The sequence below is a fragment of the Heloderma suspectum genome, chromosome 6 (assembly GCF_057233095.1).
Source record: "Heloderma suspectum isolate Gila_16-S chromosome 6, 16-S_ref, whole genome shotgun sequence".
In the NCBI taxonomy this organism is placed as follows: Eukaryota; Metazoa; Chordata; class Lepidosauria; order Squamata; family Helodermatidae; genus Heloderma; species Heloderma suspectum.
Window position 1 is genome coordinate 18,836,572 of NC_139463.1, and position 16,970 is coordinate 18,853,541.

Consider the following 16,970-nt stretch of genomic DNA (forward strand, 5'->3'; position numbering starts at 1 on the left):
CTTTTCTAATGAATGACCTTTGCCTTCTACTTGAGCTATTGACAAGGCAATCCTATGCATGTTTACTCAGAAGTAAATTCCACTGAATTCAATTAAACTTATTTCCTAATATATGGGTTGGATCCAGACTTAGTCATGCATAGAGGAGACCCATTAAAATCCATAGTGCAAGTAATGACTAACATATGTCTCATTGATTTCAGTGGGGCTACTCTAAACATGACTAAGTCTGGATCTAACCATATGTGTTTAGGATTATACCTTAAGTGTTCCCCAATTCATGGAGTACAAACATGCCTCTAGGATCTTTGTCTCAAATTTAGACATTTGGAAATGCAAACAGTATTGATTTCTTGAAACAAATTCCCACTATAAATCACAATATGAACTTGCATGTGTAGACATGTGCATTTCAGGATGCAACAAACAGCCACTGAATTATTGTGTGTGGGCAGGGAAGGAGTTTTTCATGTAAAGTTTCACATTTGCCACGTTGTGTCTTTTTCCTGGCCAAGAACACAGTCTACAATTGTTGCATGAATTAAATTGTTCTTCAGATCCAGCAGTTTGTATTGAAGTTCTTCAGCTCCATCCCTGAAGCAGCCTTTCTAGCTTTGGGGGGCACAAACCAGTGTGAGAAGCTCTCCTGCAGAATGGCTGAAGTGAATGGCAGCGGTGCAAGAGCATCGTCATTTGTTAGACCTGGGCAGGTGTGCCCATTTATTTCACTGGAAACAGTGCAGAATGCTTCCTGAAGGATTGTGCCCTTGGCTAACAGATATATTCACTTGCGTATTATTATTATTATTATTGTTGTTGTTGTTGTTGTTGTTGTTGTTGTTATTCCAGAGTTCCATACTCTGAAAACATCCCTAATTTTCTCCCAAACCTTTGATTTTCCTCTAGAACATCTATGAATTAAAAACAAACAAAATACACCAACATCTGCAAATAATGCAGATTATTAATTTTTATTTAAACAATTACCCGGCCAGTTGGCACAGAAGGAGAATTGATTATAAACTCTGGCTGTGACGCACAGTTTATTCGTGGTTTTCTCCAAAACATTCTTGTTTCTTTCACTTCTGAACTTTTCAACAGAAATTGCAGACAAAAAAATAACAACCCCTCTGACTTGAGGGACAAGGTAATTTTCCTTGGCCAGGCTGTTGTCAGGGGTCAGGATGGGATTCATTATCCTCAAGTTTTCTCCCTCTCTCTCCTCTGATGGGCAATCTTCATCCCTCCCCCGCTGCCGCCAGAAAGAAACCTCTTTTCATTGTTATATAAAACATTTGGCAGAAGTGGAATGACCCTTGACAAGTAGTAGCGGTTGATCATGCACCAGGAATATTTCCACACAAACACAGCCTTAATGACAAGCCAGATGTTGCAAATTCTCTATTTGCCTTGCTGATATATATATTTCTTAAAAACAAACAAACAAACAAACAAAAACTCACCTTTTTATGCACTCTCTCTCTAGAGCCAGTTGGAAAGACAAAGTTGTAAAGATCCAGGGAAAAGATGAAGAAGAAAACTAAGGAAAACCTCCATGGATCTGGTGGGATGAGAACAACATAGCCCTCTCTGTAGCTACATGCAACTCTTTTCTACAATGGGGAGTTTAACTTGGTTGCATGATGTGAGGCAGCAAGGAAGATGAAAAAGTTTCCCGTCCTCTCCAAACCATCCAGACAGACTGCATCAGCTCTCACATATTCTCAAGGGTTTTTTGTAATGCTGATGGTCCAACTACCTCCTTTTCCTTTCCCTCTCCTGCTTCCCAGACCCTCTCCCTTCCTCTCCTCTCATTGGATTTCCTCCCCCCCGCCTTATCAATATTTCCACTGCTCCTTTGATAAATCACCCTAATATGACATCTTTGCCTCTGCCACCTCTGTTCAGTGACTCAACTCTTTGGCCAGAGCTGCTTTCATCTTCCAGAAACCCTATAAAAATACTAGAATACACAACTTCTGGAAGGAAATCTCCCACCACCACACACACACCAGCAGTTGATCCAAAAAGTGACGCTGAGTGGAGCTCAAGCACTGTTTTAGGCCCCTGGTTTAAAACAAAGGTACTTCAGATATCTGCTTTTAAATCATCATTCCTTGATTTGAACTTTAAATATATATATATATATATATATATATATATATATATATATATATATTTCAAGGGAAGGCAGAGCTAAAGTTGCAAAAGGAGTGGCATTAGGAACTCAAGACATTCTGTAACTTGTACCCTGTGGAGCCCTTTCCTCCAATTCCAGATGTGAAAAGACTGCTTGTACTTACTTCGTGGGGAGGTTAAAGAATTCTGTGCATCCTCAGAGGTGCTCCCTTCTTTATTGATTGACTGAGGGCATTTCACCCTGCTTTTCAGTGTTATAAGAAATTCCCAAGGTAGGTTCTGAATTAAAACAAACATACACACAGCAAACAAAACATAATAAAAGATTACCCAAATTGCTTACCAAGATTACCAAAAAATAAAGCATAATAAACAGAATATAAAACAGCAAAAGCAGTTTAAAAATGAATTAAAACAAATAATTAAACCACAGAGCATTTAAAAGTGCCATAAAGGCATCAAAAAGCACCTTGCAATCTACAAAAGCACAGGCAAAGAGAACCAGTTTCCAGCTGGGGTCTAAAAACTTAAAGCAGGGACAGTGAACAGGATGGTGAATATCTCTACGGAGAAGTTCCATAGCCTGCATGCTACTCCCTGGTCTTTATTATGGGTTGGAGTCAGAGGAGGTTAGTTACATTTTAGTCGCTTTGTAATCAGTGGGACAAGTTCGTTATGACCAAAGGTGCTTTCAGATAGACAGCTCCTAGCGCTTCCAGTCCAAAGACATTGTGCAGCTATTCTGTCTTTTCTTCCTTAAGTGTTTTATTTTCAGTATCAAGAAGTTAAATTGAAGAAGCATATAGGAGGGTTGCAAATAGACATGTTGTTGACTGGATTCCCCATGTCTCATCCCGCCCATAAAATTCTGTGAATGAGGCAGGAGTATTGCACAATAAAACCCTCCTTTATGGATCATAGATGTGGGACTTGGAACTGATTCTGTTGTGGGGCACGGGATGAGTTTTGAGGTGATCATCAAGTGACAACTTATGAAGCAGCCTTAACGCAACGTCAGCTCAAAACAACTCCCCCCCCCAACACACACACATCCATTTTTCATATCTGTGGTTCATCAAGGGCCAGTCCACACATAAATGCTTGTCACACGAGGGTTGTAGACTTGTAGATGGTTGTAGATGAGCTTACAGGTCATGCGTGGATGAATCACTATGGGTGCAACACCACAGTCACACCTTTCATATCACCCAAACACAATGCAGCCATTTCTCAGGTGGGTGTCACATAATCGAGTGATATACCTGCTTGTGTGCACTGGTGAGAACTGAAGGCTGACCTACCTGGCAAATAGCTTGGAACCCTTCCCTACTGAAACAGAGCCTTTGAAGTCCTTCTCTAGTCACATGTGTGGCAAATGGTGACTTTTTCAAACACCCTAGATTAAGAAGTTTCAGATCATTTTGCCCATCAAAAATTTACTCTTAGTCTAACCAGCTATTCCTTTACTAAGGGTGCAATCCCATGCATGTTTTGATAGAAAGGGGAGTTGTAGGACTTTCTTCTCTCTAAACATGCATGGGATTGTGCCCTAAATAATTAATGGACTAAGGGAGCAATCCTATCTGGATTGACAGTTGCCTCCAACCCTGGGGGCAACCACCTGCCCAGTGCAGGGTGGGAGGAGTGGTGAGGAGCAGATCTTCTCACTCCCCCTGCCCAGCTTTCAGAGCTAGAGAGCCAATTTCGGCCGTCTAACTTTGGGATCTTGGAGCGTGGGAAGCGGTGGCTGGACGACACATAGGATGTGTCATACCGGCATTTCCAACCTCCCCACTCCACCCCCCAGGAACGCCCCTTTTTCGCAGATCAATGCTGCCTACGAGGCAGTGCGGGAGGGGGTGGGGGTCAGTTCTCCAGGAACTGACCACAGAGCACGGGCTATCCTATGGCCGTCTAGTCGCTGACTAGCGGCCATAGGATTGCGCCCTAAGATGGTATGATCTCTTTGCATATTTAAATTTGGAATAATGCCACTTAAACACATTTGCCCCAGCATTAAGTTATTAATTCATGCTCTTATAAGGAGAAGATATATACAGGGTATAGCAAAGGACACGACTTAATGTAAATGATACCTCCTCCCCTAAGTATTTAGAATACCACCTCCAACAATTATTTCCCCCTCTCAAGTTTACCCCTAAGTCTAACATATTGAAACATTTTCCTCCTTAATATATATGTATAAAGTGACAGGGTGAAAGGCCAGTCCAGGAGTCATGTCTATATACAATTTACTCTCCACCAGACAGAATTCCTGACAATTTCTAAAGAAAACAATGCAGCCGAGATGTATTTTCTGGAGTGAGGACGGCATTCTTATTTTATTTTATTTTGCTTTGTTCTGTTTTAATCTGGGATGATTGCTGTGAAATCATCCCAGAAAGCTAATTCTGCACCGTACAAAATGAAATATTTTATATATTGTTAAGCATCTTCCAGAAGCTTACTCCCATGTCTTTTAATGGGACTGCTTTAGAGTAAATGTGTTGTGGATTGCAGCCTGAATTTGATTTATGCTGCAATCCTGTACACACTTACTTGGGAGTAAGTCCCATTGAACTCAGTGGAACTTGACTTCTGAAGAGCAGTTTTATTTTATTACTTGGAGCCTAATCCTAAAAGCACAATTACTTATGAGGCAATCTACTGAAAGAGCAGAGTTTATATATGAATGTGAAGTTGTCCAAGACTGCAAGTTATACACTTCTGGTGTTCCTGGTACCCACAAAAACTCCCCCCCCCTTTCTTACAAGCCTGGAACACTTGTCTGCAAAATTGTCTTTTCATCAAGGGAGGTTTTTTTGCTACCTGATTTGCGCTGTCACATAAACCAAAATACGCAGAGCCTGATGCAAACTTGCCTTGTTTTTAGTAGCCCTAAGAACACCTACGTTTGCGTAGGGTCATTAAAATAAACAAGCTTGAGTGAACCTAACTCTGTGTTAAAACTGAACTAAAGGGAAAAACTTTCAGGACCCAGATTTGAAGACAGAACGTTTTGTCCTTCCCTAAGAAGCAATGAAAAACATTTAAATCATCCCCTTTCTTTCCTAGTGCTTTTCTTTTACAAACAGCACCATTGGGTTTTGGTTTTGGTTTTAATCTTAGCACAGTTCTTACTTGTGGGGCTTTTGGCTGAGCTAAAACTGCAATACTCAATCATTATTCCCAGGAAAATGAACAAGTCTGGAAGGAAGTAAGGTGCAGGATACATATTCATCTTCCTTTGCAATCAAACCTCATGGCTGAGTCCAGATACCGCATATGGCTAGTTTAAGTCATCTCCAGAGCTTTACTAGCCCAGAAGAAAATTGCAGGCAAATTGGAAACAGCTGCAGTCCCAGAAACAAAACAAAGAGAGGGGGAGGAAAATCGCCCTGGAGCAGCAGAAAAAGTTAACAGGAGCTTTGTTTACACAAAAAGAGTTCCAAATTCAACCTGCCATCTCAAGGGTTCATCGGCAAAGTATAAGTGACTTGTATGTAAGCAGCATTTCAACATCCCCATCACCAGGCATCTCTTGAAGACACCCATGGAATCTTGAATTGAGAGCCCTGCCTAACCATGCTTATATGGAGGTCAGTTCCAGTGAAACCAATAGGAGATACACCTTCTAGGTGGAACATCAAAATGTTGAAGCTCCATATCCTGAGCTGGAGCCGGGATGACACCGAATCTTGGGGGTAGATGGCAGATTGCAAATGGGGTAAATCAAGATAAGGCCAGCCTTATCTTTATGTAAATTACTATCAGTAAGAACACAAGCAGGCAGCTGCAACAAAATGTTGCAGTGTATCCCCACCTCTAACATGCTGGGGGGGGGGGAGGAGAAAAATATAGGCCCCCAAAGGATCAGAAAATTCCATCTCTGGATAATGGGGTGAATTCCTCTATTATTTCTTATCTCTGTAGGCTCTACTGCCATCAGTATTCCATAAATCCTGGAAGCTCACAAGTCCTTGACAGGCTGTTTTGGGTTTTTGAAAACATTTATGTTTCTTTTGATTCTACATACATGTATACTTCTGCTAATAAGTCTGTTGAATATGTAGAAACCAAAACCTGATTTCTGAGTGGTATCATTTCTCTTCCAAAGTAATAGGCACTCGGCCATCCGATTTCTCTATTATTCAAGAAGGATAGGAAATGCCTTGCTGGATCAGATCAAGGTCGATTCTTACAGCCACATGCTTCTGGGAGCTCATAACCATACTATAAAGGTGAGAGCCTTCCCCTGCTGTTTGTCCTCAGCATCTGCTACGCAATGGTGCTTCCAAACATGGAGAACCTATTTAGCTGTCATACCTAGAGATCTGCAGATTCTGTTAAATCCATTCTTCTGTGTTTTGTGGATTGTGAAGGGTCTTAGAATCATAGAATAGAAGGGTCGGAAGGGGTCTATAAGACCTTTGAGTCCAACCCCCTGATCAATGCAGGAATCCAAGCCAAAGCATCCCTGACAGGGGGCTGTCCAGCCTCATCTTGAATGCCTCCAGTGTGGGAGAGCCCACCACCTCCCCAGGTAATTGGTTCCATTGTCGTCTTGCTCTAACAATGAGGAAGTGTTCAGGCAGAATATGGCTTCCTGTAACTTGAGCCAATGATTCCGTGTCCTGCACTCTGGGATGATCGAGAAGAGATCCTGGCCTTCCTCTCTGTGACAACCTTTCAAGTACTTGAAGAGCGCTATCATATCTCCCTCAGTCTTCTCTTCTCAAGGCTAAACATGCCCAGTTCTTTCAGTCTCTCATAGGGCTTTGTTTCCAGTCCCCTGATCATCTTTGTTGCCCTCCTCTGAACTGTCTCCCGTTTGTTTGCATCATCTACTCATTGACAGAATTGGAATTTTTAAATCAGAATTTCATTCTACATGCACTAAGTCGCATTAGTGCTCATGCACACTGGTGCACGTGCGCAAATGTGCTAATCTGCATTAATTAATGGGAATTAGCTCATATCCCCACCACCACCTGAAAAAAAACAGTTTGCAAGTCAGTGGAATCTGCGTGACTCATAAAAAGTTGGTCCTCTGCAGAATCCGCAGGTCGGATTCATAAAAATCTGAACTGATTTGAATTCATTTCAGATTTTGCCAACATCCCTAACATCCCTAACAACTGCTGATAGACTTTTGTGTAAACACACATTGGGTTGGATGCAGGATCTGCCTTCCATAACAGGAAGGGCTCTACTCACAGAAGGTCCCTCTGTCCAATTTTTGGAGATCTCCCCTTCCATCCCCACCCCACAGCTCACCCCATTCAGCAGGGTCTCCTGATTTTCTGTGTAGTATTTTCAGGTGGTTGGAGAGGCCGCTGTGGGTGGGAAAGTCCACTTGCATCAGCACAGTTGATACAATGTAAATTTGGATCTAACCCATCCTTTGAATTGAACTAACTGGAGGGCCAGCAACACTGCCTGAACACAAATAATATTTCCCTCCTGAGAATGAAGAACCCACTATCGACAGCTGTTAGAGTCTCCTTAGTGTCATGGTTGAGAATTATTAAAACAAATGGATCAGCTGGAAGTCCTGCAAACTTTTTAAGGGCCTTGTAGAAGGTTCACTCTCCCCCCCTCCGCCCCTGTGCCCTATTTATTAGATACCTTAAGAGAAAACAGGCTGGAACTCTGAGCAAAGTATTAAAAGAAGCAGAGTTCTGTTCTAGTAGCTGCAGCTGTGTTTGATTAAAGCCATCACAAGGGCTGCTAAGGCAGGAGGTTACCTGATACACCAACCCTGGGGTTACTTTAGTATGAATTATATACACAAATAGGTCAATATAAAATTAACAGTTTATGGATTGAGCAAGAGCTATAAAGGCCAACATCAAGACCCAGACATGCAAAGTCTGCTTTCTGTAGGCAAAAAATAATGTTCACTAGGTTTTTCAAAGCCACCAGTTTATTCACTGGGTAGAGAAGGGAGAAATCTGAAACATCTGAGAATATGTCCTGGAATAGAGTCGACATCTCATTTAGAGTGTAAGAACGCAGTTCTATGTGAGTTTATTCAGAAGTAAGTCTCATTTTGTCTGATGGGGTTTACTCCCAAGTAAGTGAATTTTGCATTGCAGACTAAGAGAGCAATCCTATGGCCCCCAGGCAGTGTCAAGGGGTGGGGGGATAGGATTGTTCAGTTTACTGGCTCCAAGGCTGGAGACAGGGCTCTGACCTCAGAGCTAGTAAACTGGGCTCCCTTCCCCCTCAAAGCTGGCATGGAGAGAACTGCCCTGACTACCTCTCTGCGCTCAGAAATCTGAGCATGGAGACAGGGAAAAGCGGACAGTCCCAAGGGAGGAGACCAGAGACGCTGCCTTATGCTCATGCCAGCCTCTTATGCTTGCCCCAGCCTACTTCCCTCCTGCTCCAAAGTGCCATGGCTAGACACCCAAAATCACCCATCTAGCAGAAATCCAGGGTGGCCAGAGCATGGAGGCCCCAAACACCCTGTATCAGGATATTTGGCCCACTTTGGAGGCTGCCGACTATCAACATAGGATTATGCCCTAAGCTGCTTGGCTGCAAGAACCTACGTATATTGCTTTGTAACTGTGTTAAGGCATCATCATGTAAATTCATGACTTACTTAAATTAATAATAATAACACCACAATAAGATTCTTCACTGGGGGTCCTAGAGCTTTTCTGCACAGGGCTGTTAATTGTTACTTTTGGTTTTGTTGCACAATTGAGATCTGAACTCTACACAGTGTTTCCTTTCCTGCTTTTCCACTACATAACCTCCAGGTGGCACTGTACTATAGTGGAATAGCACAAATACATGAATAGGAAAATACCTTTTCTTTCACTTTCAAAAATAATACCCATTTTTCTCCTCTCTAAAAAAAAAAATCCAGGAAAGTGCTTTTAAGAAACAGAAGCAAAACTGGAAGATCACAACTTTGTCTAAAGAACCCATAAACAACTGTGAGTAAGGAATCACAAGGGCATAATAAATGCCTCACATAGAAAAGCTTCTAATAAATCTAACTCCCTGCTCTGATTTTCAGGGAGGCAGATTAGTAAAACCTCCTAATAATACAAGCCGTTAGACAGTGTGGGACAGAGTGCCTCAGGAGGTGATGGGCTCTCCTTAGCTGGAAGTATTTAAGCAGAGAGGCTGGAAGTCTTACTGTTAGGAAATTCCTCCTAATGTTTAGCCAAAATCTGCTTCACTGCAATTTTCACCCATTGGTTCTAGTTTTACCCTCCTGAGCAACAGAGAACAATCCTTCCAATATTTGAAGACAGCTATCATGTCTCTTCTCGATGTTCTCTTTTCTTTGCTAAACATGCCCAGCTCTATCATCTGTTTAACAAACTTGCTGCATTCATTTGGACCATTCCCCTCAAGCCACTCTGAGGATTACAGTGAAGCTCAGAAGGCACAGGGAAGTCTGAGAAGGGTGCCAGGTGACATCAGCATCCCTGCCAATAAAAAAAGTGCTGGTGTTGCATGCCTGCGAACCCCGGCTCCACAACACCACTGGTTACTAGGCTTTACCCTGAGATTCCCCCCCTCCACACAAAAAAAAAATCTGGCAGGAGCCACCTTTGGCTCCAGTCTCTACCACCTCAGAGTCAGGGCACAACTAGTGATCAGACCTCCCACATTTTTAAAAAAGTTAGAAGCAGCTGCTCAAGATGTAGCACATCGTCCTATTGCATTGGTGCCATGTTACTGAGGAAGGATTTTTAATTTTTTAAATATTTTCCCTCCTCCATTTCCTGATTGAAATCCCGCATTTCTGCTACTTGCCTTGACTGTTGGGAGAAAACATATTGATATGGTACCTGCATGTTTTGCTCCTTGGGGCAAATAGTAGCTTTGGAATCAATTAGGAAAATGTCCCAGGGGGGCATTTACCTCATCCCTCCAGCCCAAATCAAATTCAGGCCCTTTTGACACTGCCTTTAATCTACACACATGCGCGCACGCGCGCGTGCACACACACACACACACAACACATGTGAACTCTGATCATGGATCAATTTGGCCCTAAGTCTCAGAGTCTGAAACTGAGAAATCTTGGCAAACCCTGTCTTCTGGTTTGTATGTGAGAGATGGGAAAGTATAACCCTTCCTATGAAACAGATCTCCTTCTTGAGAGAAAGCAGCAGAACTTGCTCTGCCCCCCTCCCCACACACATCATCAGATCCCCCAGGGCAACCATTTTAATTGATGGGAGCAATGCAGTTTCAGTGTTGTGTGGAGATTCTCATCAAGATTTAGCGGCTTACTCTTAGACACTTTTTTTAAAGCTGGGCTGGAATGGTTATTAAAATATTTAAAAACTGAGACATTGACAGATACCATGCATAGAAAAACTGGCTCTTGCTGGATAATTAATCTGGCTGATAAGTGGGTTTGTTACTGGAACTTGCATTGTGGACATATTAAGACAGGAAAGGAATCTGTTATTGTAGTTTTTAATTCCTGTGTCCATGTGTGTATGTGTGTGTCTTTGTCTTGGTTTTCTTGTATTGAAGGGGCAGATATAGAGTAGGTAGATAGATAGATAGACAGATAGACAGATAGATAGATAGATAGATAGATAGATAGACAGACAGACAGACAGACAGACAGACAGACAGATTTGAAGCAAGACTTCAAACTGAGAGCTGCACAAGTGGGGATAAGTTGATGACAAAGTACTTCTTTATACGGTGCCTAGTTAAACTATGGAATTTGCTACCACATGATGTAGTGAAGGCCACCAATTTAGATGGCTTTAAAAAGGGATTGGACAAGTTCATGGAGGATAAGGCTACCAATGGCTACTAGTCCTGATGGCTATATACACACCAGTTACTGGGGAAGAAAACTGGGAGGGTGCTGTTGCAGTCCGGTCCTGTTTGTGGGTTTCCTGTGGGCAGCTGGCTGGCCACTGTGTGAACAGAATGCTGGCCTAGATGGACCTTGGTCTGATTCAGCAGGGCTCTTATGTTCTTAAAGGTTCTCTTGCCTTTGTAATTATTAAAATCTGTAGCCCTAGATGGAATAGGCTTTAGAGAGACAGTAATAAAAGCAATCAGTTCCCCTTCTTTCTATGCATAATCCTTTGTTAGATAATTAATCAATGAATCCCTTCGGGCATGTTTCTACTTTGTGTAGGAATTAGTGTTGTGAGAGTGAGTCATATACTTTCCTGGTAGGCCCAGTCGCTCAGGCTCAATGGACTTGTTGACTGCCCCAGTCAGAAGTTTGTGTTCCTGAACTTATCTCACCCAACAGATTTCCCTTCCAGGCTTGCACACTCTCAATCCTGCTGACACACACCTTTAAAAGCCACTGGAGGAGTGAAAGCACATCTAGATTCACAGCTGTTGTAAGTGTAAGTAGCTGAAGATAGCAAGAGATAGGCAGCTGGGTCATGTTACCATTGACCAACTTTCTCCTATGCAAGAGGGAATCTATTTTCCAACCTGAAATGCATTGCTTAAGGGAATGTGTGTGTCTTGTTCGAGCAGTACTGGGAGGCAGGGTGTACCAAAGATGAGAGGAGATGGGGGACGGGGAAATGGGTGGGAGAATAAACAAGGATATATAAAAGGGAGAGAAAGGAGAAGAAGGAAGGATAGTTGAGAAAGATTCAAGGTAATAGCTACATGTAGCCTACAATTTTCTTTCCCCGTAACACCCTTCCCCAACTTAGTGCACACCAGATTTGTTTGTTTGTTTATTTATTTGTTTACAACATGTATATACCACTCCACATCTAAACAGATTCCAGACTGGTGAACCAGGAAAGATAAAAAGATAAAAGAATAAAACACCATATTAAAAACAATGTTATTTTAAAACACAGAATACCAATAAAAACCATAGCTGATCAGCCAAAGAAGGCTTCCTGAAATAAAGATGTTTTCATGAAGTGCTGAAAGCAACACAATGTTTGTGCCTGCCTGACCTCCAGAGACAGTGAGTTCCACAGTAAGTGGGCCACCACACGGAAGGCTTTTCTCCAGGTGGACTCCAATCGGGCCATAGGTCCATGTGGAACCACCAGGAGCATCCCATCTGATGACCACCCGAAAGAGCTCCACTGGATGGCTACTCGAGGACACAATGGAGACAACAAAGTAAGCCTTCTTTGCTGCCTGTACAATTCCATGTAAATTGTGTTGCATTTATTCGTTCAGTCGCTTCCGACTCTTTGTGACTTCATGGACCAGCCCACGCCAGAGCTTCCTGTTGGCCGTTGCCACCCCCAGCTCCCCCAAGGTCAAGTCCATCACCTCCAGAATATCATCCATCCATCTTGCCCTTGGTCGGCCCCTCTTCCTTTTGCCTTCCACTTTCCCTAGCATCAGCATCTTCTCCGGGATATCCTGTCTTCTCATTATGTGGCTAAATTTATGTGTGTAAATTGTGTACACACATGTATTTCTGGTTCACGTTGGACCATCCACACCTGGTTTGGGGCATGTCTGAGTTGGAGGATGGTTATGCGGAGAATTTGATCTTGCTACCTGTGCATATGTGTACTGTGAGATGTTGAAATGGTATCCCGGCTTATCCCCCCAATAAGAACTCTCAAATTTTCATGTGTATTACTACTACTAGGAAGAAGATCCTGCCTTAAAGGGGAAGGCTTGACACACACAGACTTCTCAGTACAACCAGACTTGCCCAGCAGTCATGTAAGGGAATCAGCCAGATAATGTGTTAAGCAGATACAGAGAGAGGAGAGGCTGTAGCTGAGTGGTAGGGCACATACTACACATGCAGAATCTCTCCAGATCAATCCCTGATTTTAGAAAGATCTCAGCTAGCAGAGCTGGGAACAGCACCCCTTGCCCAAGATGTCATACAGCCCGGCCGCTGCCAGTCAAGTTGACAATACTGGGCTAGATGGACCAGTGGTCTGAGTCAGTATAATGAGCTTGATATGTTCTGAAAGCAGAAAACACACACATTGTTATATGTTAGGAAACATGTGCGCCACATGAATCTAAGCCTAGCAGGAATAGAAAAAATGTTAAACATAATAGTTACAAGCATGAGTCACAGCAAGTGCCAAGCTATAGGGGGATTGGAAGATTCTTTTGCCATGCCCCATCCTATTCATAATTAGGTTGCTTCTGGCCCTGACTTCCTCTAGTGGAATCTTATTTCCTGTCCCTGAGTGCTACAGTTTCATTTGTATGGACTAGCCACCCGTGACCTCCTTGGGAAATGGAGGCAAACCCAAGCATTGTTCCCTCAGGTGGTGGAAGAAAGAGGGCTTGAGATAAAATCATATATTTTAAGCCTAGGACCATTTTTCTTTGGTTGTTGCCCCTACTGGCACTGGGTAGGGTTAAATTAACTGATGTACACACAATCATTAAAGTAGCACAGGAAGGTTTTGCTCCTCTGGGCTGTTTTCCCCATTATCCATTGTTGCTTCCTCATATGCAGTATAGGTGCAATACTTGGAAAAACATAGCCTTTCCAGGTAGGCAATCTGATGCTGTCTATATGTTTTTGTCTTCAACTCTCATCAGCTCCAACCAAAATGGCTAATGGTAAGGGATTGTGGGAGTTGTAGTCCAAAACACCTGGAGGGCACACTCTATCTATCTATCTATCTACCTACCTACCTATCTATCATCTATCTATCTCACACACACACACACACACACACACACACACACAGTCTGCTTGAATGAAGGGAGGGGCAAGATAGATTGCTGATTCATTGTTTGACTTGTTGAGTATGTACAGACAGATAAGGCGCATTGTGAAAATGGGAATACATCACGGTTCTGATGCAGCAACTGTTTGTTAAGCCTACCAAAATGCTAGTGCCCTTTAGATGACAATAAGCTTGCCTCTAACCTCCCCACACATACCCTTTCATTATCTGGCCACCAACTAGCCTTCCATCAGTTTCTATACCAGTGGGGCTGCGAGACCCCCATAGTTCATGCCTGCTAGTCTGCAGTTTTCCAGGAGCACAAACCTGGTTGACTTGAAGCCACCCATCCTCCATGATCCTCTGTTGAACTGCTTGGCCACAGAGGGACGTCTCCGGTAATGTAACGTAGGTCAGCAATCTTTCCCATGTCCCCTGATGATCCTCAGAACGAACGTCAGCAGGAGGTGGAAGTGGCCAAGCAGAATGCCCATTTTATTTAACTTGGAACTCAACACTGCTTATTTATTTCTTTATTTCATTTCTATACTGCCCAATAGCTGTAGCGTGTTTCTTTCTAGTGTGCCTATTGAGAAAATTCCTGTATTCCCCAAGCAGGGCAGAGATGCTGACGACTCTTTGGCCATTGGGATGCACCACCTGAGATGCATTATGCTCTCAGCTGTAATACATCCATATAATATCCCCCCCTTTTTATTTCCATCTTTGATTTCTTAGTTTCCAGTCTCCCACAAGGAATAACCTTCCAAGTGCAGCATCTGTCACCAGCTCAGGGCCCCACCTCAAGCCCAGATGATTCATTCCTTCTGGCTGAAGGGCTGAAAAATTATAAATAATCTACCACTGTGGCAGCTGCTGGAACACAAATGTACCCTCTCATGGAACTGAGAGTGTTGGCTGCTCCAATAGCCAGCAAAGCCTGGGAGCAGAAGGCACTGCAAGTTAGCCTAGATAACTTGAGTCCAGTTATCTAGCCTAGAGTCCAGGCTTTCAAACCACTCTTTCTAGACTGGAACAAAGACTAAAGGGGCAGTTTTGGATGCTCTGAACTGCAGCCAAATGAGGCACTTACATCTTCTCCTAAATGGGATACTTCAGCAGTGTTGTCTATTTTGCTGGATTATCTGGCAGGAACCTGTTCATCTTATCTGCTGGCTGTATGTGTGTGTGTTAATTTATTGATTTTCATCTTGTTTAAATATTTAATATGGGGCTTTGGTAGAAGGCAGGATACAAATATTTTGAATAATAGAAGAACCAGGTGATGGTAGAGACCAGATTTGAATCAGTGACTTTTTGGGTCACAACTGAGTCTTTTAGCAATTACACTATATATTATACTACATTAATTATACATACAGGGTCAAGTGGCCACTAAAATACATGGAGTCCACTTTGGGCAAATGCTCCCCCACCTCCATTTCCTTCTTTACCTAACATTTCTAGTTCACAATATTTTGGCCACCTAATGCGAAGAGAAAACTCTCTGGAAAAGACCCTGATGCTGGGAAAGACTGAAGGCAAAAGGAGAAGGGGACGACAGAGGATGAGATGGCTAGATAGCATCACCGATGCAATTAATATGAACTTGAGCACACTCCGGGAGAGAGTGCAGGACAGGAAGGCCTGGCATACTATGGTCCATGGGGTCACGAACAGTCGGACACGACTGAACGACTGAACAACAACAGCCTATATGCCAATGGCCTTGCTGGCTGAGGATGATGGGAGTTCTTCTCCAACACATCTGGAGGGGACCAGGTTGGGAAAGGCTGTTTCATAGCACAGAAGTCATGGAAATGCTAGGAGAGGAGAGGATCTATTTTTAGAGCCCCTTTTATCCATACAATCCAGATATACCAGACTCCTCCTTGTTAGCCAGTCAGTGCCTGATATGACCAACTGCTTGGCTGGCTGTTTGGCCAAAGCTTGATCTGTTTGGCCTTCTTCTCATGCTTGGGAACCTTCAGAGTTTGGTGAAGAGAACAAATAGCATTTAGATGTGAAGCAGCAGCAGCCAGGAAGGGGTTTGGAAGATTAGAGCTATAATGGTATTCTTGGTTTTGCTACTTATCAACGGTGAGAGCATGTTCTGAAAGATAGTTGGAAACCATTGCAAAATGCTTTGGGAGACTTTTATAGTAGTAGTAGAAGAAGTGGAGCAGTGAATTCCTGTTATATTTTGGAGCACTACTGTCACACAAAAAGATCAGCTATTCTCTAGGACAAAGATTGTGTCAAAGCCACAGCCATGACGATACGAGGCCTCCGTTGAACCTCAGGAAATGTTGCAAGACCTATACTTTCAGGATGCTGGATCTCTGTGCTTTTAACAGTGCTTGACAGTTCATCTCCCATTTCATTCCCGGTTTGGGTTAATTATCGTAATGCATGCCTATTCCGTTATCACTGACAAATTCATCGATGAGCACATAATATTAAACTTGCTTCTTTGATTGTATCTGTCATTTTGCTCACTATGATGTGCAAGATTTGCCTTTTGATTTTGGACTACAGCAATACGTTGGTGAGTATGCTAGGGAAAAGGTCATTGTTCAGTATTAGAGAATACGCCTTTCAAGCAGAAGGCTCCAGCTTCAAATTCCAGTTTATACATGGTTCAATAGCTATACCAATGATGTCCATATAAATACATAAATATGCAGCAGCAGTGATGGGCAAGCTTCTTTGGTACTGAATATACTTTAAGCTGCAATCCCATACCCACTGATTACCTGGGAATAAGCTCCATTGAACACAATGGGACTAACTTTTGAGTAGTCATGTGTAAGTTTACACTGTAAGTTCATAAGATAATGTGATCAAGAAATATTGAATATAGTACTAATTTTGAAAATTCTGAAACAAAGAAGAACTAAGCTCTTCAGATCAAAACATCACTGCTTCTTCATGCTTGCATTGGTGCCACAAACCAAACTGTGCTCATAGCAGAATGGACTTCCTCAAATTCAAAATCATGTGATTGGAACTTTAAAAAAATGCCTCTAATACTATGAAACCTCATTTTTGGCAGTGATATTTTGTTTACAAAGGGTAGGTTTCCATCTCCTGAAAGTCTCCAAAGAAACCCACAACATTTGTGTGAAAGGTCAACTTTAGTAGTGAAATTCTAGATGAATTGCCTGGTGAATTTGTGCAAATATC

The 16,970-nt window shown here is 42.7% G+C and overlaps 1 protein-coding gene across 4 annotated transcripts in view; it reads right to left on the bottom strand.

The window, feature by feature from the left end:
* The window catches only part of FLI1 (Fli-1 proto-oncogene, ETS transcription factor), a 198,089-nt gene that overhangs the window by 170,620 nt on the left and 10,499 nt on the right, over positions 1-16,970 (bottom strand). For 3 of the 4 annotated variants that reach the window (XM_084803693.1, XM_084803695.1, XM_084803696.1), the window contains exons 2-3: positions 2,304-2,418; positions 1,464-1,561 (exon numbers count right to left, since the gene is read on the bottom strand). The gene's annotated coding sequence lies outside the window, so the exon portion shown is untranslated. The remainder of the gene's footprint in view (positions 1-1,463; positions 1,562-2,303; positions 2,419-16,970) is intronic. The other variant, XM_084803694.1, reaches the window with a different exon arrangement.